General features: G+C 39.7%; 1 long non-coding RNA gene across 2 annotated transcripts; it reads left to right on the top strand.

Moving 5' to 3' along the window:
• Window positions 1-688: 688 nt before the first annotated feature.
• LOC128685819 (uncharacterized) lies at window positions 689-12,757 on the top strand. 2 transcript variants are annotated; one of them, XR_011392020.1, is made up of 4 exons: window positions 689-801; window positions 3,433-3,638; window positions 9,749-9,889; window positions 12,569-12,757. It is a non-coding gene; the product is annotated as an uncharacterized lncRNA (long non-coding RNA). The 2 variants fall into 2 exon arrangements; XR_011392019.1 differs by lacking the exon at window positions 689-801 and adding an exon at window positions 808-947.
• The last annotated feature ends 2,886 nt before the right edge of the window (window positions 12,758-15,643 follow it).

Here is a 15,643-nt window from a genome sequence, read left to right as displayed (position 1 = left end):
TAGAGGCCCTTAAACCAGAGCAGCGAAGAACCTCAGAATGAGACCTGTGGAGGCCCTTAAAGCCAAAACTGTAAAAATCTCTTAAAACCAGAGCTGTGGAAGCCTTTAAAACAAGAGCTGTAGAGACAACAAAACAAAAGTCATGAAGGCCGTTAAAACCGGAGCCATTGAGGCTCCTAAAACTAGAGCTGTGGAGACCCTTGAAACGGTGCTGAGGAGGCCTTTGAAGCAGTGCTGTGGAGGTCTTTGAAACGGTGCTGTGGAGGCCCTTGAAACGGTGCATTGGAGGCTCTTGAAACGTGATGTGGAGGCCTTTGAAACATGCTGTGGAGGCCCATGAAATGGTACTGTGGAGGCCCTTGAAATGGTGCTGTGGATGCTCTTGAAACGGTGTTGTGGAGGCCCCAATGGAAATAAGTCACTCTGACTTTTTTGGGTTATCCTAGGTTCTCTACACATATGCTGCTGTGTATGATAATTCCATGTAACTGTATTTGTGTATACCTGAATAAACTTACTTACTTGAAACGGTGCTGTGGAGGCCCTTGAAACGGTGCTGTGGAGGCCCTTGAAATGGTACTGTGGAGGCCCTTGAAACGGTGCTGTGGAGGCCCTTGAAACGGTGCTGTGGAGGCCCTTGAAACGGTGCTGTGGAGGTCTTCTTTGAAACGAGCTGTGGAGGCCCTTATAATCAGTCTTTGAGGTCCTTTAACCTTGAGCAGTAGAGGCCCTTACAATCAGAGTTGTGGAAACCCTCAACACCAGAGCCAAGAAGGCCCTTAACAACAATAGTTGAGTTCGGTAAGTTTATTGAAGTACAGTAAATTATACTACGGCTTATGCTGTCAGTGGCCCTGATAAACCTAACAAAGAAAGAAGGAAGTAAATTATACGTACAACTGCACACGTTTTAAGTGATTACAAGTGTGTCACACCCTAACATATGTGTAAGTGGAATGTGCTTTTTTTTTTTTAACCATATTCACACAAAACAACTTGCATTATTAATTCTGCTGACATCAAACACCTTTCATTATAACAGCAATGATAGAGTAGAAGGGATTGCCTGCACTTGTCAGAGCCAGTCCTAGCATGAACCAGTTCAGGAGAGCTGAAAGGTACCTAATGAAGCTACAGGAAGGCAGGAGAGTGATTCCTTGTAAATAAATAAGCTTATTTAGGTACAGGTACTGGACAAACACCTAAAGTCGGTACCTGACTAGCCGGGCTGTGGCTCGGACGTTGGATTGTGTGCAGCCAGCAGTAACAGCCTGGTTGATCAGGCTCTGATCCACCAGGAGGCCTGGTCACAGACCAGGCCGCGGGGGCGTTGACCCCCGGAACTCTCTCCAGGTAAACTCCAGGTATCTAGGATAACGCCCCCTCCAAAAAAAAAAAAAGCCAGTGACTTATTTCCATTGGTGCAGCCAGGTAAACTCCAGGTAATTATTATAAGACAATCCTGTCTTTAATGTTCATGCGAACAACTCGGTTAATAATAATAATAATAATAATAATAATAATAATAATAATAATAATAATAATAATAATAGTTCTCCTTTTAACTTCAGCTAATTGTTCACACAGTTGAGTTACTTAGATGTTTTAATTCTTAAGGTTATAATCATGATTGATTTTTACTGTATCTTACTGCCAGGCTTCAAATATTAAGATATAACAAGGACCCCAGTGGGAATAAGTCACATTGTCTGGCTTGTTTTTGGGTTATCCTAGGTAATTTACATATGTTGAACTGTGTGTGATAATTGTAATTATGTGTACCTGTACCTCAATAAACTTACTTCCTGACATGCTTGGGTCTTCATGGTGTGCTCACCTGTTTGTAGTTGCAGGGGTCGAATCACAGCTTCAGCTCCTGGCCCTGTGTGTGATCTGACGTATTTGGGTCTTTGTGGTGTGTGATCTGACATATTTGGGTCTTTGTGGTGTGTGATCTGACATATTTGGGTCTTTGTGGTGTGTGATCTGACATATTTGGGTCTTTGTGATATGTGATCTGACATGTTTGGGTCTTTGTGGTGTGTGATCTGACATGTTTGGGTCTTTGTGGTGTGTGATCTGACATGTTTGGGTCTTTGTGGTGTGTGATCTGACATGTTTGGGTCTTTGTGGTGTGTGATCTGACATGTTTGGGTCTTTGTGGTGTGTGATCTGACATGTTTGGGTCTTTGTGATGTGTGATCTGACATGTTTGGGTCTTTGTGGTGTGTGATCTGACATGTTTGGGTCTTTGTGGTGTGTGATCTGACATGACTCATGAAATTGTAATGACATGATTGCAAACAAACCATACTACAGTTGGGGTATGAACTCACGATCAGAGAGTCACAAAACTCCAGACCATCGTGTTAGCCACTGGACCAGCTAGCTTTGATAAGATTCATACAACTAGGTATAGTGCTACACCATAGGAAGGTTAGCATAGGCACCACTGTGACCACAAATGCAAGTTTTTACAGACAAAATATACCTAGTTGGATGAATCTTATCGTAGCTAGCTAGTTCAGTGGCTAATGTGATGGTCTGGAGTTTTGTGATTCTCTGATCGCAGGTTCTGACCCCACCTGTGGTATGGTTTGATCTGGCATGTTTGGGTCTTCCTGGTGTGTGATCTGATGTATCCTGAACAAGAAAATGATCTGTGTCTGACGTGGGTGTCACTGACAAATTTTTTCCTATAGTGTTTCAGTGTATATGTCTCTCCTTCTTTGAGGGCTGAGTTGGGGCACCAGGCAATAGTTGCTACTTCGCTTAGTGTTTTATTTCTGATGATGATGAGTGCGTGTGTGTATTGTTATTTATGAGTGCGTGAAGTGTAATGTTATGTGGGTGCATAACCTTCTCCATTGGCTACAGATATTGGCCTTTATTGAATGAATTGCTGTGACTGTATTTCTGGGGTATATACTGACCAAAAAAAAATGTTATGTAGATTTTAAGGCTAGATTAAGTTTTTTACTGAAATGTGCATCTTGTGGGCCTTCAGCTTATTGTATGTTTTTATATACAGTAATTTTGAAATAAAGACTTGAACTTAATGTATGTTAATAAGACATAGTATGTGGATTATGGCAGTTTATTGAGAGGATGTTTTGTCTGCCAGGGACTTTATCAATTGAGGAACCCTGTGGGTTTAGTGCTCCTCACTTGATGAAATCTCTGGTGGTCGAAACGTCTACTTAATAAAATGCCATAAACCGTATATTGTGCCATATTGACATAGTATCTGTTAAGATAATTAATGGTAACAGTGACAAAGACAGAGTAGTTACCCATGTTGTAGTATATTAGAAGTATGTATTGTACTATACAGTATTTGTATCTTGAATTTTCTATCAGTGTGTCTGATGTCATTTATGCCTCTGTTTTTCTGTTTCCTTTATAAATATAAGATAAAATGTGCATCTTCAGGTTGATGCACATTATCCACAGTAGGATGTGCTGGAGACTTACACTAGTGGCTGCATTTTTCTCTCTCATCTGTTGTTGCTACTGCTCAACATCACATATATGCAAAGGTGTTGAAGACGACACTCCCGTTAACCGTCTGTCCAGCAAAACTGCATATTTTAATGCGGAAAAGGACGAAAGCCACTGGGAAAATTTTAAAAAAGAAGGTAAAATAATTATGTATTATTTATCCCTGTAGGAGTCTTTGAATTGGTTGCCTGGAAATTTTTTGTTTTTTGTTTTGCTTCCTTCAAGTTTCTGATTTTATTTCAGTCATAACATGGAATGACCTCATCTGATTAGCTTCAAATTTTCAATGCTGGTGTATGGTAACTGGGCAAGATTGATGCGACTATTAGCATGTGCAGGTACTCTGTTCCCATCTTCCTGGAATGGGCCTTGTTTTCAAAAGCCTCTGCTGCTTAGCTGCAAACATTAAAAAATCTCACACTATGTGTAACATAGTGTAAAATGAGTAAACAGAATGATAGATGGGGGGCTTGACCACAGTCTGTAAATTAACAGTTTGAGCCTCCCAGCCATCCCTCTGTTTATTCATTGTTTATTTTATTTATTTTATTATCACACTGGCCGATTCCCACCAAGGCAGGGTGGCCCGAAAAAGAAAAACTTTCACCATCATTCACTCCATCACTGTCTTGCCAGAAGGGTGCTTTACATTACAGTTTTTAAACTGCAACATTAACACCCCTCCTTCAGAGTGCAGGCACTGTACTTCCCATCTCCAGGACTCAAGTCCGGCCTGCCGGTTTCCCTGAACCCCTTCATAAATGTTACTTTGCTCACACTCCAACAGCACGTCAAGTATTAAAAACCATTTGTCTCCATTCACTCCTATCAAACATGCTCACGCATGCCTGCTGGAAGTCCAAGCCCCTCGCACACAAAACCTCCTTTACCCCCTCCCTCCAACCTTTCCTAGGCCGACCCCTACCCCGCCTTCCTTCCATTACAGACTGATACACTCTTGAAGTTATTCTGTTTCGTTCCATTCTCTCCACATGTCCGAACCACCTCAACAACCCTTCCTCCGCCCTCTGGACAACAGTTTTGGTAATCCCACACCTCCTCCTAACTTCCAAACTACGAACTCTCTGCATTATATTCACACCACACATTGCTCTCAGACATGACATCTCCACTGCCTCCAGCCTTCTCCTTGCTGCAACATTCATCACCCATGCTTCACACCCATATAAGAGCGTTGGTAAAACTATACTCTCATACATTCCCCTCTTTGCCTCCAAGGACAAAGTTCTTTGTCTCCACAGACTCCTAAGTGCACCACTCACCCTTTTCCCCTCATCAATTCTATGATTCACCTCATCTTTCATAGACCCATCCGCTGACATGTCAACTCCCAAATATCTGAATACATTCACCTCCTTCATACTCTCTCCCTCCAATCTGATATCCAATCTTTCATCACCTAATATTTTTGTTATCCTCATAACCTTACTCTTTCCTGTATTCACTTTCAATTTTCTTCTTTTGCACACCCTACCAAATTCATCCACCAATCTCTGCAACTTCTCTTCAGAATTTCCCAAGAGCACAGTATCATCAGCAAAGAGCAACTGTGACAACTCCCACTTTATGTGTGATTCTTTATCTTTTAACTCCACGCCTCTTGCCAAAACCCTCGCATTTACTTCTCTTACAACCCCATCTATAAATATATTAAACAACCATGGTGACATCACACATCCTTGTCTAAGGCCTACTTTTACTGGGAAATAATTTCCCTCTTTCCTACATACTCTAACTTGAGCCTCACTATCCTCGTAAAAACTCTTCACTGCTTTCAGTAACCTACCTCCTACACCATACACCTGCAACATCTGCCACATTGCCCCCCTATCCACCCTGTCATACGCCTTTTCCAAATCCATAAATGCCACAAAGACCTCTTTAGCCTTATCTAAATACTGTTCACTTATATGTTTCACTGTAAACACCTGGTCCACACACCCCCTACCTTTCCTAAAGCCTCCTTGTTCATCTGCTATCCTATTCTCCGTCTTACTCTTAATTCTTTCAATAATAACTCTACCATACACTTTGCCAGGTATACTCAACAGACTTATCCCCCTATAATTTTTGCACTCTCTTTTATCCCCTTTGCCTTTATACAAAGGAACTATGCATGCTCTCTGCCAATCCCTAGGTACCTTACCCTCTTCCATACATTTATTAAATAATTGCACCAACCACTCCAAAACTATATCCCCACCTGCTTTTAACATTTCTATCTTTATCCCATCAATCCCGGCTGCCTTACCCCCTTTCATTTTACCTACTGCCTCACGAACTTCCCCCACACTCACAACTGGCTCTTCCTCACTCCAACAAGATGTTGTTCCTCCTTGCCCTATACACGAAATCACAGCTTCCCTATCTTCATCAACATTTAACAATTCCTCAAAATATTCCCTCCATCTTCCCAATACCTCTAACTCTCCATTTAATAACTCTCCTCTCCTATTTTTAACTGACAAATCCATTTGTTCTCTAGGCTTTCTTAACTTGTTAATCTCACTCCAAAACTTTTTCTTATTTTCAACAAAATTTGTTGATAACATCTCACCCACTCTCTCATTTGCTCTCTTTTTACATTGCTTCACCACTCTCTTAACCTCTCTCTTTTTCTCCATATACTCTTCCCTCCGTGCATCACTTCTACTTTGTAAAAACTTTTCATATGCTAACTTTTTCTCCCTTACTACTCTCTTCACATCATCATTCCACCAATTGCTCCTCTTCCCTCCCACACCCACTTTCCTGTAACCACAAACTTCTGCTGAACACTCTAACACTACATTTTTAAACCTACCCCATACCTCTTCGACCCCATTGCCTATGCTCTCATTAGCCCATCTATCCTCCAATAGCTGTTTATATCTTACCCTAACTGCCTCCTCTTTTAGTTTATAAACCTTCACCTCTCTCTTCCCTGATGCTTCTATTCTCCTTGTATCCCATCTACCTTTTACTCTTAGTGTAGCTACAACTAGAAAGTGATCTGATATATCTGTGGCCCCTCTATAAACATGTACATCCTGAAGTCTACTCAACAGTCTTTTATCTACCAATACATAATCCAACAAACTACTGTCATTTCGTCCTACATCATATCTTGTATACTTATTTATCCTCTTTTTCTTAAAATATGTATTACCTATAACTAAACCCCTTTCTATACAAAGTTCAATCAAAGGGCTCCCATTATCATTTACACCTGGCACCCCAAACTTACCTACCACACCCTCTCTAAAAGTTTCTCCTACTTTAGCATTCAGGTCCCCTACCACAATTACTCTCTCACTTGGTTCAAAGGTTCCTATACATTCACTTAACATCTCCCAAAATCTCTCTCTCTCCTCTGCATTCCTCTCTTCTCCAGGTGCATACACGCTTATTATGACCCACTTCTCGCATCCAACCTTTACTTTAATCCACATAATTCTTGCATTTACACATTCATATTCTCTTTTCTCCTTCCATAACTGATCATTCAACATTACTGCTACCCCTTCCTTTGCTCTAACTCTCTCAGATACTCCAGATTTAATCCCATTTATTTCCCCCCACCGAAACTCCCCTACCCCCTTCAGCTTTGTTTCGCTTAGGGCCAGGACATCCAACTTCTTTTCATTCATAACATCAGCAATCATCTGTTTCTTGTCATCTGCACTACATCCACGCACATTTAAGCATCCCAGTTTTATAAAGTTTTTCTTCTTCTCTTTTTTAGTAAATGTCTACAGGAGAAGGGGTTACTAGCCCATTGCTCCCGGCATTTTAGTCGCCTCATACGACACGCATGGCTTACGGAGGAAAGATTCTTTTCCACTTCCCCATGGACAATAGAGGAAAAAAAGAGGAACAAGAGCTATTTAGAAAAAGGAGAAAAACCTAGATGTATGTATATATATATATGCATGTGCGTGTCTGTGAAGTGTGACCAAAGTGTAAGTAGGAGTAACAAGATATCCCTGTTATCTAGCATGTTTATGAGGCAGAAATAGAAACCAGCAATCCTACCATCATGCAAAACAGTTACAGGTTTCTGTTTCACAGTCATCTGGCAGGACGGTAGTACTTCCCTGGGTGGTTGCTGCCTACCAACCTACTACCTATTCATTGACAGTTGTTTATTACAACTTGATCTGAAATCACAGCATGAATTTTTTATTCCTGTAATTATATTAAATATATTTGAGTCTACCTCTTCTGAACAGCTTCATTATTGAATAGCTGCTGCATCTTAATCTTGTATACCTATGTCTCCATCACTGGTGTAACCTTGTCAATTTGGCCTGTTGACATAGGAGTGCTTCAGGACAGTGTTCTTGGCTCTTTGCTCTCCCTCGTATACATCAGTAATCTACCCAATGCACCTCGTCTCCTTGAGCCTGTTCTGTTCACAGATGACAGAACTTTTGTCATCTTCCACTCAAATCCGACTTCTCTCAACGACACTGTTAATGATGAGCTCCTAAAAATATCTTGATGGATGACTACCAACAAACTCACCCTTAATAGTGACAAAACCTACCACATGATGTTTGGAAACTGCTTCAAATATCCAGCTAATAATAATGATCAATGGTTCTCCCATTGTAAGACACACTGAGGGTAAATTTGTAGGTCTACTCCTTGACTGCAACTTTCAGAACATAACCAAGGTCTCCAAAACAGTAGGCATCCTCTATGAGATATGTTACTGTGTACCTCAAACAGTACTATTTACATTGTACTACTCTCTAATGTATCCTTACCTCACCTATCGAATTTTCCTGGGAATCTATGTCAACAAAAGCTTCTTTGCAGACTACCACCCATTTCAGTGCCAGGCAACACACTCCTCTACTCTTTAAAAGTTTGAGCTTACTTAATATACAAAATATGCACTCATACTACTATTCCTACTGTGTGTTGTCTGGTATGATATCCCGTGTCTGACTCAACATGTGTAAAAACTCGACGTGCATAAAAGGCCCTAAGATCTGGAATTTCCTGCCTGAAGTATTGAAAAGGCCTCCTGTCTGCAAGTCAATTCAAAGTTATTGTTAAAAAGCATCGTATCTCCCTAATGTAACTGAGATGGCAATATATTATGTTATACAAAACCAGCTTTCATCCAGTTATGTCCCTAAAGACCTACTACTTTTACTACCTGTCTTGGTCCCATCCTTGTCCCCTCTCGCTTGTACATACTGGCCTCTTCATTCTCTTGTGGTAGTGTGACTTTGTAAATGGTCCAAGTTGGACTGAAACATCATTGTAAGCTTCTCACTCCTGTGTGCGTGTTTTTTTGTATATAATTCTGTCCCTGTTCTCCTTCCAGCCTTCCTTCAACTCCCATACATAATTGGTAATACGTACATCTTGTTCCATTGTATTTCAGTTGTAACTAAATAACTTGCTATATCTTCACCATCTCTATTCAGTCATTCCACAAAACTGAAGATCATTGAATCAGTTTGAAATATGTAATACTATTGTAATTGACCATTTGTTCATTAGCTATCTTTCTTATTGTATAGTGGTACCTCATTACTCAGACTTAATTCATTCCAGAAGGCTGTTCAAGTGCTGATCCATTTGAGTATTGAACGAATTCTTCCCAACCAATTTTCTTTTTTGGTTGGCTGTTATCACTAATCTTTGTAGGCCCCATGGTGACTTATTTCTACAAATAATATAAAAAACAAACACCAAAAAATGCAAGGAAACCCGAAATAGTTTACAGCGAAGTTCTGGCAGGTCATGTTTGTTTGGTCAAGTGCCGAGCTTTGTTTGAGTAGGGAGCTGTTTGAGTACTGAGGTTCCACTGTACTGGTAATTGTAGTTAACTGTATACAATGTCCTACTTAATAGTCTAAGTCTTAGGTAACAAGCATTAGAATTAGTTTGCCTAAAATGCATTGCATAATTATTGGCTTTCTCTTGTGTCTACCAGTGTTTTATTACATGTAAATTACATTATTTGTACCACATAAACAAAAATTGTATTGTACATACAGTGTGTATACAGTATTGTGGTTTATAAGTAATTTTTGGGATGTATTAATAGATTTCAATTAATCATAAGAACAGCTTGTAGAAATTAAATATGCTATCACTGGGTGATGTGTGTAAACAAAAGTAAAAATATTTTTCAATGTTAGTATGGAAAGGCAACTGAACATTATCTGATTTGTTTTCAAATTTATGTGATTTGGTTTGCACTCTAAATTTGTTGTATTATCAGTGTGGGGATGTACAGCTCAGCAAATGTGGCTCCTCACACGTCATGGGACACGCTTTCCAACACAGACTGATATGGGCAGGATGATGAATGTATTGCCAAGTTTGAGCCAGCAAATAGAAGTTAATCATCGGCAGGGAAGAGGTACTGTATTTTAAAATGATGTGTGTCCATTGTACAACTCTGCACTATATGGTATATTTGATATACAGTGGAACCCCTGTCTTTGCCTGGTCTGATTATCATACAATTCAGTTTTCGACCACTTTTTTCGGTGAAATTTTCCCCGTTTTTGTACATCCACTTGGAAATCGTCTGTACCAGACGTGTCCACCTGCCTGTGGGACGTGTCTGCCTGCCCACGGGATGCAGCCGCTCATACGTTCGTGACTCAGTCTGCCTTTGTTACTCATTCAGTGAGCTAGAATGTGTCCTCCAGAAGGATTTTGAAGGGTTTGAGGCAGACCCTGACGACCCTACGCCTGTTGTGGAATCTATTGTGTCTTTGGGGAAGTCCATGGGGTTGGAGGTGAGTGGCCAGGGTGTGGAAGAGTTGGTGGACAACCACAGGGAGGAGCTAACCAGAGTCTTCAATAAAGGTAAAGTGAGTTAAATGTTCATTTATCCATTTCATTAGTCATTTATATTTATTTCTCATTGTTTTCTGCGTGTAAAACTATAGTTACTCTATAAAATGTATTTTTTGTTAATATTTTTGGGTGTCTGGAATGGATTAATTGGATTTACATTATTTCGTATGGGAAATATTACTTCAGTTTTCGTACAAATCAGTTTTCGGCCGACCTGATACCTGGTATGTAATTAAATATTCACTGGGAAGTATATTTTTTGTTACTGTGAAATTTAGATGAATGTAGAAATTATTGTGAATTGAAAGATTTTACTGATATATCATTTGTAACAACTAATGAACTTCATTTACTTGATGGATATACGTACAGTATATAAAGTGTATGGTAGAGTTATTATTGAAAGAATTAAAAGTAAGACTGAGAATAGGATAGCAGATGAACAAGGAGGCTTTAGGAAAGGTAGGGGGTGTGTGGACCAGGTGTTTACAGTGAAACATATAAGTGAACAGTATTTAGATAAGGCTAAAGAGGTCTTTGTGGCATTTATGGATTTGGAAAAGGCGTATGACAGGGTGGATAGGGGGGCAATGTGGCAGATGTTGCAGGTGTATGGTGTAGGAGGTAGGTTACTGAAAGCAGTGAAGAGTTTTTACGAGGATAGTGAGGCTCAAGTTAGAGTACATAGGAAAGAGGGAAATTATTTCCCAGTAAAAGTAGGCCTAAGACAAGGATGTGTGATGTCACCGTGGTTGTTTAATATATTTATAGATGGGGTTGTAAGAGAAGTAAATGCGAGGGTCTTGACAAGAGGCGTGGAGTTAAAAGATAAAGAATCACACATAAAGTGGGAGTTGTCACAGTTGCTCTTTGCTGATGACACTGTGCTCTTGGGAGATTCTGAAGAGAAGTTGCAGAGATTGGTGGATGAATTTGGTAGGGTGTGCAAAAGAAGAAAATTAAAAGTGAATACAGGAAAGAGTAAGGTTATGAGGATAACAAAAATATTAGGTGATGAAAGATTGGATATCAGATTGGAGGGAGAGAGTATGGAGGAGGTGAATGTATTCAGATATTTGGGAGTGGACGTGTCAGCGGATGGGTCTATGAAGGATGAGGTGAATCATAGAATTGATGAGGGGAAAAGGGTGAGTGGTGCACTTAGGAGTCTGTGGAGACAAAGAACTTTGTCCTTGGAGGCAAAGAGGGGAATGTATGAGAGTATAGTTTTACCAACACTCTTATATGGGTGTGAAGCATGGGTGATGAATGTTGCAGCGAGGAGAAGGCTGGAGGCAGTGGAGATGTCATGTCTGAGGGCAATGTGTGGTGTGAATATAATGCAGAGAATTCGTAGTTTGGAAGTTAGGAGGAGGTGCGGGATTACCAAAACTGTTGTCCAGAGGGCTGAGGAAGGGTTGTTGAGGTGGTTCGGACATGTAGAGAGAATGGAGCGAAACAGAATGACTTCAAGAGTGTATCAGTCTGTAGTGGAAGGAAGGCGGGGTAGGGGTCGGCCTAGGAAAGGTTGGAGGGAGGGGGTAAAGGAGGTTTTGTGTGCTAGGGGCTTGGACTTCCAGCAGGCATGCGTGAGCGTGTTTGATAGGAGTGAATGGAGACGAATGGTTTTTAATACTTGACGTACTGTTGGAGTGTGAGCAAAGTAACATTTATGAAGGGGTTCAGGGAAACCGGCAGGCCGGACTTGAGTCCTGGAGATGGGAAGTACAGTGCCTGCACTCTGAAGGAGGGGTGTTAATGTTGCAGTTTAAAAACTGTAGTGTAAAGCACCCTTCTGGCAAGACAGTGATGGAGTGAATGATGGTGAAAGTTTTTCTTTTTCGGGCCACCCTGCCTTGGTGGGAATCGGCCAGTGTGATAATAAAAAAAAAAAATAATAATGTTTCCTTAGAGTAGATATTTATTATATATTTTTATATCCTAAAATTTTTTTTATCCAATACTTTTCCATCTATTCCATGTATATTCCTTCTCACCCAGTAAGATTGGGAAACAGGTGATGAAGTGTTGGCTAATGCTCATTCTTTCCTTTCCTTAAAATATTGTGTAGGTCATCTATTCATTGTTTATTTCTTTCTTTAAAAGTATATTGGAAAATTAGTTTCATTTACACACAAAGAAGGTTGGAATAATACATCACGCACATCTTATACTCAATTTATTCTCCTTTACAAGACTTGGAGTAACTCTTTTTAATGCTTTCAATTAACAGGTTGTTTAAATGAAGAAGATTTAAGCCAGCTAGGTAGTTGGTTTCCTCCCTATGGTCCACGAGACAAGGAACAACTGCACGAGATAGGATATGATGAGCTTTTTTCCATTGGCGAGTACTGGAGAGACATGTTCCCACACCTTTACAATGTCACGTATGATCCTGCCAGGTTCAAGGTAAAAATTAAAGAACACATCTTTACAAGCTTTATAAATCTTTCATCTTTTTAATTTTCTTACCTTATCTGCCATCTCCTGTCAAGGCAGAGTGACTTGAAGATGGAAACACATTTACCAATCATTCAGCTGATGTCTTGCCAGAATGTTCTGATGTCACCATCTGCGATTACCCTCTGACTGCAACATCCCCATCCACCCTTTAGAGTAGTTCTCATTTGCAATTTATACCATATTTCAATGAGATTTCTCATCTGTCATTTTGTAACAAGTTACAAAATGACTTCTACTCTCATTTGTAGCATTGTCATCTATGTGTATCATTAAAGTTGTTCACCATGTTGTTCACTTTATCACTATTTCTTGTCTAGTTTTAAGTAATTACTATGTACTATTATCTCGTCTAGTTTAAGTAGTTATTATGTACATGTATTAGGATTAGTCTGCCCAAATGCCCCGGCATGATAGTGGCTTTCTTTGCACTTAGCAAACCAAAATTGTAATTAAACATAACCTTTACAAAGAAATAAACCTCGTCTTATCTATCTTATCTGACTTGAGTAACACTTGTGCTTTGTTGATTCAAGTTACTGTGCTGTCTTTCCATTCAGAAAATCAAACCTAATTACCCAAACTTCCCAGGTGCTCTATGATCCCTTTTAGATTTAGCACTTCCCAGTGTTATTTTAATAATGCATGTATCATAAAAATGAAAGGTTAGATGTCAGATTGGAGGGAGAGAGTTTTGAGGAAGTGAATGTATGTAGTATATCAAAAGTAAATAAAGTAAAAATACACTCATTGACAAAGAAAACTGGGGAAAAATTCTTAGGTATACACCTTGACAGCAATTAAAAATTCAACTCACACTTCCAGTAATTGGGCTTTCTCTTTTTTGGGGTCACCCTACCTCATTGGGAAACAGATAGCATGTATCTAAACAGATAGCATGTATCTAAAGTCTCCAAAACTGGGCATTTTTTCTAAAATACATATCTCAAACATTCTTACTCAAACTATATTACTCTCTAATCTATCCTTACCTCACTTGTGGTACAGTAGGGCCCCACTTATACAGCAAGTTAGGTTCCAGGCTACTGCCGTAAAGTGGAAATCTCCATAAAGTGGAACACCCCTTGTTTTCCACTTATAAATACATATAAATACAGATAACAAATTTACACTAATGTATATTAAGTTAGCAATAGAACTAGGCATTAAAAAACAATAAAAAAGTAAAATACACATATAATACACTCATTACTTACCTTAAAATATTTGTAGACTTAATCTATGGTGAGACAAGTAGTATTTATTGTAAGAAATCAAGTGTGGTATGTATGGTAGCCAGCCGGGCTACCATACGAGGCCACCCCACCCCCACATAATATTCTATAACATTTAAGCATCCCAGAGCGATAAAATGCATATACAGTTCACTCATTACTTTAAAATATTTGTAGTCTTAATCTATGGTGAGACAAGTATTTATTGTAAGAAATCAAGTGTGGTATGTATGGTAGCCAGCCGGGCTACCATACGAGGCCACCCCACCCCCACATAATATTCTATAACATTTAAGCATCCCAGAGTGATAAAATGCATATACAGTTCACTCATTACTTTAAAATATTTGTAGTCTTAATGTAGGGTCAGAGGTGAGTAAACGAGATAAAACAAATAAATGAGAGAGATAGAGAGAGAGAATGAGCACATGAGGGAGGACAGGCACAGAGTTATATAAACAAACCAGGTGAACGCAAGTTTTGTAAACAAACAAAGTGTACACGTCTGGTTTGTGTACAAATTGTCTCTACATTGATACGGTAGAATAAAGAAAGAAAAACACTCCCATTCTCATGTAACACCATTTTTAGAAGAAATGATGCTCTGAGTGAAGGCAATGGAAATAAGTCACTCTGTCTGACTTTTTTGGGTTATCCTAGGTTCTCTACACATATGCTGTTATGTATGATAATCTATGTAATTGTATTTGTGTATACCTGAATAAACTTACATACGAAAGGAATAATTTTCTACAGTTACCCCCAGTAACACATTTTCTCTTTTGTTGGACTAGAGAAAATGTTATTCTTGCAGTCACTCGTACAAGTCTGGCTCCCACATCTCATATTTAAGTTTATTTATTTTACTGTGGGGTGTATTTACCATCTTTATATGTTATGCATCATGTTTATTATATAATTTTGAAAAAATATCATAGATGGATTAATGAAAATACATATGTAGTATATATTAACGTAATATTTGTATTTTTTTTTATTATCACACTGGCCGATTCCCACCAAGGCAGGGTGGCCCGAAAAAGAAAAACTTTCACCATCATTCACTCCATTACTGTCTTGCCAGAAGGGTGCTTTACACTACAGTTTTTAAACTGCAACATTAACACCCCTCCTTCAGAGTGCAGGCACTGTACTTCCCATCTCCAGAACTCAAGTCCGGCCTGCCGGTTTCTCTGAACCCCTTCATAAATGTTACTTTGCTCACACTCCAACAGCACATCAAGTATTAAAAACCATTTGTCTCCATTCACTCCTATGAAACACGCTCACGCATGCCTGCTGGAAGTCCAAGCCCCTCGCACACAAAACCTCCTTTACCCCCTCCCTCCAACCTTTCCTAGGCCGACCCCTACCCCGCCTTCCTTCCACTACAGACTGGTACACTCTTGAAGTCACTCTGTTTCGCTCCATTCTCTCTACATGTCCGAACCACCTCAACAACCCTTCCTCAGCCCTCTGGACAACAGTTTTGGTAATCCCGCACCTCCTCCTAACTTCCAAACTACGAATTCTCTGCATTATATTCACACCACACATTGCCCTCAGACATGACATCTCCACTGCCTCCAGCCTTCTCCTCACTGCAGCATTCA

Source organism: Cherax quadricarinatus, chromosome 1 (assembly GCF_038502225.1).
Source record: "Cherax quadricarinatus isolate ZL_2023a chromosome 1, ASM3850222v1, whole genome shotgun sequence".
Taxonomy (NCBI): Eukaryota; Metazoa; Arthropoda; class Malacostraca; order Decapoda; family Parastacidae; genus Cherax; species Cherax quadricarinatus.
Note: the sequence above shows the minus strand (reverse complement) of the source record. Positions and strands in the feature narration are given on the sequence as shown.